The sequence below is a fragment of the Scyliorhinus torazame genome, chromosome 4 (assembly GCF_047496885.1).
Source record: "Scyliorhinus torazame isolate Kashiwa2021f chromosome 4, sScyTor2.1, whole genome shotgun sequence".
Classification (NCBI taxonomy): Eukaryota; Metazoa; Chordata; class Chondrichthyes; order Carcharhiniformes; family Scyliorhinidae; genus Scyliorhinus; species Scyliorhinus torazame.
Window position 1 is genome coordinate 37444641 of NC_092710.1, and position 6257 is coordinate 37450897.

The window sequence follows — 6257 nt, forward strand, 5'->3', positions numbered from 1 at the left end:
ACGAAATAACCATATCGTGAAATAATATCCACTTTTCCGGCAAGCTGGAGCGGCATTTTGACTCCGCTGCGGCGGCGCAGAGTCCCCTTTAACTGCTTGGCGCCTCTTGGACAGTATCTGCCTCTTTTTCTGAAAAACGATCGTTCTTTTACATTTCTGTGTCACAAATGTGTCCAACGTCTCCTAATCAATAGCGAACTCCTGCAGATGACAATTCACGTCGCTCTGAACTGTGCTTTACGTCACCTTCATTGCAATATTTCAGGCTAATCTGCTCCAGGCAGCGTTGCAAACAGACACGGTACGATGTCACATCAGCCTACCTTGAAATTGCGGCATTGAATAGATCAGCAGCGCTGTGCAGGAATTACTAACCCTCTTGCCAGTAATTTGGCTCAAATGCTGCCACCTTCAACAAACCGATTGCTTAACATGCAGTCGTTTGCTGACTACGCCAAATACATTTGATGCTTCGAAATGTCTTTTTCTAAAAGCTGCACTACCCATTTATAATGTGGTGCTAATTACACTGATGTGGAGATGCGGGCGTTGGACTGGGGCGAGCACAGTAAGAAGTCTTACAACACCAGGTTAAAGTCCAACAGGTTTGTTCCGATGTCACTAGCTTCCGGAGCGCTGCTCCTTCCTCAGGTAATTACACTGAAACACGTCTGGAACGATCAAAATACCTTAAGGCGAGAGGTATGCTTGTTTGCAAATCTATTGCGAGGCGACGCATGATCTCCCGGTTAATGTTCTTAGCTTGTAAATCCCCGAACCATTTACCCCAATTTAAAATTCAGCCGGCTCATCATCATTTCGTGCTGAAGCAGCAGCCGTCCATTCGGACTAATGTGAGCGCCTGTCCTGCAATTGCAAATAATTCGCATGATGTTGCGATGCTGGCGCTGGATACAGAAAGAAGTGTGACAGCAACAGGTTTATTTGAAATCACAAGCTTTGGCAGCGCCGTCCCTTCATCAGTTGAAGTGATGAAGGGCAACTTTACCTGATGAAGGCACAGCGCTGCCAAAGTTTACGATTTCAAATCAACCTGTTGGACTTTAATATGGTGCTGTGAGACTTCTTACTGAATAATCCGCACGCACTTTATTGCGGCACGGTTACATTTCGACTGGATTTTGAATTCACAGGGTCAGCTGCTTTTACTCATTCAATGAAGAAAGCCGCCCAAAGGCTTTTGCGGACAAGTACTGGAAATGTGAGCCGTAGCACATCCCGTGCTAGAATAATAACAATCTTTACTGTCACACGTAGGCGTACATTATAACTGCCTATAAGTTACTGTGAAATTTCGATCATAAAGATGAATACATGAGAAATTTGATGAGGAGAAAGTTTGCAGATTGGGCGATGCTCCAGGCACAATGTGTTCAACAATGCCGAAGCCAGCGTAAGTGTTGGTGAGACGTTTGTCAGTTGGAAACGTGCAGAAAGTTCAAGGGAAAGCAAATCCTTACGGCTTGCTGGCAACCTAAAGGGTGGAATTTACAAAAGGCAAATTCGCCCGATCCAGCTTGTTCGCGATCAGTCAGGAAAGAAGACTCAATTCTCCATTCACGACTTGACTAAATTTGGAATCGACGTGGTCACACGAGGTCATCATCTGTATATGGCCGGTTAGCTCAATGGTTGGAGCGTGGTTCCAATAAAGCCAAGGTCGCGGGGCCGACCCTCGTACGGGTCAACAAAACAACTCCGTCACGAAATGATCTGCTTGCTTCATATGTTTTCAGGCAACCAGCCCAGTGCTACGGTCGCGGCATTATAACTGACCTGAGACAGCTCAGGGTCCCTTTTATCTGCTTTACTCCTCTTGGATAATATCTGCCACTTTTTCATTCTTTTACATTTCTGCGCCACAAACGTGTCGGTAACATGTTTCCAAAGTTTCCTAGTCTACAGCGATGACAATTCACGTCGTTCTGAACAATGTCTTACCTCCAATTCCTGCAATTTTCAGGCAAATCTGCTCCAGCCAATGTTGGAAATAGCCACGCAACATGTCAGACGAGCCCACCATTCAGGACTGGAGTGAATTTGGAAACGACATGGTCACTCCAGCCAACAACGCATACATGGCCGATTAGCTCAGATGGTTAGAGCGTGGCGCTAATAATACAAAAGTCGCGAGTTCGTTCCCCGTACTGGCACACGAAATAACCATATATTGAAATGATCTCCACATTTCCGGCAAGATGGAGCGGCATTTTAACTCCGCTGCGGCGGCGCAGAGTCCCGTTCAACTGCTTGGCGCCTCTTGGACAGTATCTGCCGCTTTCACTGAGAAACTGTCGTTCTTTTACATTTCTGTGTCACAAATGTGTCCAACGTCTCCTAATCAATAGCGAACTCCTGCAGATGACAATTCACGTCGCTGTGAACTGTGTTTTACGTCTCCTTCATTGCAATATTTCAGGCGAATGTGCTCCAGGCAGCGTTGTAAATAGCCACGGTACGATGTCACATCAGCCGACCTTGAAATTGCGGCATTGAATAGATCAGCATCGCTGTGCAGGAATTACTAACCCTCTTGCCAGTAATTTGGCTCAAATGCTGCCACCTTCAACAAACCGATTGCTTAACATGCAGTCGTTTGCTGACTACGCCAAATACATTTGATGCTTCGAAATTTCTTTTTCAAAAAGCTGCACTGCCCATTTATAATGTGGTGCTAATTACACTGATGTGGAGATGCGGGCGTTGGACTGGGGACAGCACAGTAAGAAGTCTTACAACACCAGGTTAAAGTCCAACAGGTTTGTTCCGATGTCACTAGCTTCCGTAGCGTTGCTCCTTCCTCAGGTAATTACACCGAAACACGTCTGGAACGATCAAAATACCTTATGGCGAGAAGTATACTTGTTTGCTAATCTACTGAGAGGCGACGCATGATCTCCCGGTTAATGTCCTTAGCTTGTAAATCCCCGAACCATTTACGCCAATTCAAAATTCAGCTGGCTCATCATCATTTCGTGCTGAAGCAGCAGCCGTCCATTCGGACTAATGTGAGCGCCTGTCCTGCAATTGCAAATAATTTGCATGATGTTGAGATGCTGGCGCTGGATACAGAAAGAAGTGTGACAGCAACAAGAAGTGTGGCAGCAACAGGTTTATTTGAAATCACAAGCTTTGGCAGCGCCGTCCCTTCATCCGTCGAAGTGATGAAGGACCACTTTACCTGATGAAGGGACAGCGCTGCCAACGTTTACGATTTCAAATCAACCTGTTGGACTTCAATATGGTGTTGTGAGACTTCTTCCTGAATAATCCGCACGTACTTTATTGCGGCACGGTTACATTTCGACTGAATTTTGAATTCACAGTGTCAGCTGCTTTGACTCTTTCAATGAAGAAAGCCGTCCAAAGGCTTTTGCGGACAAGTACTGGAAATGTGAGCCGTAGCACATCACGTGCTAGAATAATAACAATATTTACTGTCACAAGTAGGCGTACATTAACACTGCCAATAGATTACTGTGAAATTGCGATCATAAAGATGAATACATGAGAAATTTGATGAGGAGGAAGTTTGCAGATTGGGCGAGGCTCCAGGCACAATGTGTTCAACAATGCCGAAGCCAGTGTAAGTGTTGGTGAGAAGTTTGTCAGTTGGAAACGTGCAGAAAGTTCAAGGGGAAAGCAAATCCTTACGGCTTGCTGGCAACCTAAAGGGTGGAATTTACAAAAGGCAAATTCGCCCGATCCAGCTTGTTCGCGATCAGTCAGGAAAGAATACTCAATTCTCCATTCACGACTGAACTAAATTTGGAATCGACATGGTCACACGAGGTGATCATCCGTACAAGGCCGTTAGCTCAATGGTTGGAGCGTGGTCCCAATAAAGCCAAGGTGGGCGGGGCCGATCCTCGTACGGGTCAACAAAACCATTCCGTCACGAAATGACATGCTTGCCTCATGTCACTGGGCAACCAGCCCAGTGCTACTGTCGCAGCATTATTACTGACCTGAGGCAGCGCAGGCTCCCTTTTATCCGCTTGACTCCTCTTGGATAATATCTGCCACTTTTGCATTCTTTTACATTTCTGCGCCACAAACTAGTCGGTAACATGTTTCCAAAGTTTCCTAGTCTACAGCGATGACAATTCACGTCGTTCTGAACAATGTCTTACCTCCAATTCCTGCAATTTTCAGGCAAATCTGCTCCAGACAACGTTGGAAATAGCCCCGCAACATGTCAGACGAGCCCACCATTCAGGACTGGAGTGAATTTGGAAACGGCATGGTCACTCCAGCCCAAAATGCATAAATGGGCGGTTAGCTCAGATGGTTAGAGCGTGGTGCTAATAACGCCAAGGTCGCGGGTTTGATCCCCGTACTGGCCAACGACGTAACAACATAGTGAAATAATCTCCACTTTTCCGGCAAGCTGGAGCGGCATTTTGACTCCGCTGCGGAGGCGCAGAGTCCCCTTTAACTGTTTCGCGCCTCTTGGACAGTATCTGCCACTTTTTCTGAGAAACTGTCGTTCTTATACATTTCTGTGTCACAAATGTGTCCAACGTCTCCTAATCAATAGCGAACTCCTGCAGATGACAATTCACGTCGCTGTGAACTGTGTTTTACGTCTCCTTCATTGCAATATTTCAGGCGAATCTGCTCCAGGCAGCATTGCAAATAGCCACGGTACGATGTCACATCAGCCTATCTTGAAATTGCGGCATTGAATAGATCAGCAGCGCTGTGCAGGAATTACTAACCCTCTTGCCAGTAATTTGACTCAAATGCTGCCACCTTCAACAAACCGATTGCTTAACATGCAGTCGTTTGCTGGCTACGCCAAATACATTTGATGCTTCGAAATGTCTTTTTCAAAAAGCTGCACTACCCATTTATAATGTGGTGCTAATTACACTGATGTGGAGATGCGGGCGTTGGACTGGGGTGAGCACAGTAAGAAGTCTTACAACACCAGGTTAAAGTCCAACAGGTTTGTTCCGATGTCACTAGCTTCCGGAGCGCTGCTCCTCCCTCAGGTAATTACACTGAAACTTCGTCTGGAACGATCAAAATACCTTAAGGCGAGAAGTATACTTGTTTGCTAATCTATTGAGAGACGACGCATGATCTCCAGGTTAATGTCCTTAGCTTCTAAATACCCGAACCATTTACCCCAATTTAAAATTCAGCTGGCTCATCATCATTTCGTGCTGAAGCAGCAGCCGTCCATTCGGACTAATTTGAGCGCCTGTCCTGCAATGGCAAATAATTTGCATGATGTTGAGATGCTGGCGCTGGATATAGAAAGAAGTGTGACAGCAACAAGAAGTGTAACAGCAACAGGTTTATTTGAAATCACAAGCTTTGGCAGCGCCGTCCCTTCATCAGTTGAAGTGATGAAGGACCACTTTACCTGATGAAGGCACAGCGCTGCCAAAGCTCACGATTTCAAATCAACCTGTTGGACTTTAATATGGTGTTGTGAGACTTCTTACTGAATAATCCGCACGCACTTTATTGCGGCACGGTTACATTTCGACTGGATTTTGAATTCACAGGGTCAGCTGATTTTACTCTTTCAATGAAGAAAGCCGCCCAAAGGCTTTTGCGGACAAGTACTGGAAATGTGAGCCGTAGCACATCCCGTGCTAGAATAATAATAATCTTTACTGTCACAAGTAGGCGTACATTAACAGTGCCAATAAGTTACTGTGAAATTTCGATCATAAAGATGAATACATGAGAAATTTGATGAGGAGAATGTTTGCAGATTGGGAGATGCTCCAGGCACAATGTGTTCAACAATGCGGAAGCCAGCGTTAGTGTTGGTGAGAAAGTTCTAGGGGAAAGCAAATCCTTACGGCTTGCTGGCAACCTAAACGGTGGAATTAACAAAAGGCAAATTTGCGCAATCCAGCTTGTTCGCGATCAGTCAGGAAAGAATACTCAATTCTCCATTCACGACTGGACTAAATTTGGAATCGACATGGTCACACGAGGTGCTCGTATGGAAATGGCCGGTTAGCTCAATGATTACAGCGTGGTGCTAAAAACGCCGAGGTCGCGGGTTCGATCCTCGTACGTGACAACAAAACAACTCCGTCATGAAATGATCTACTTGCCTCGTATGTTTGCAGGCAACCAGCCCAGTGTTACTGGAGTGAATTTGTTTTAGAGCAGAGGCACAGCATAAGCAGAGAAAAGAGGAGCAACAGCGGAGCGAGAGGAGCAACAGCGAAGTGTGAATGCGGTCACTACAGATGGGATCACTCCCA

At 45.8% G+C, this 6257-nt stretch overlaps 1 non-coding gene across 1 annotated transcript; it reads left to right on the forward strand.

The window, feature by feature from the left end:
* Window positions 1-4293: 4293 nt before the first annotated feature.
* On the forward strand, window positions 4294-4367 carry trnai-aau (transfer RNA isoleucine (anticodon AAU)). The gene has a single exon. It is a non-coding gene; the product is annotated as a tRNA-Ile (tRNA).
* The last annotated feature ends 1890 nt before the right edge of the window (window positions 4368-6257 follow it).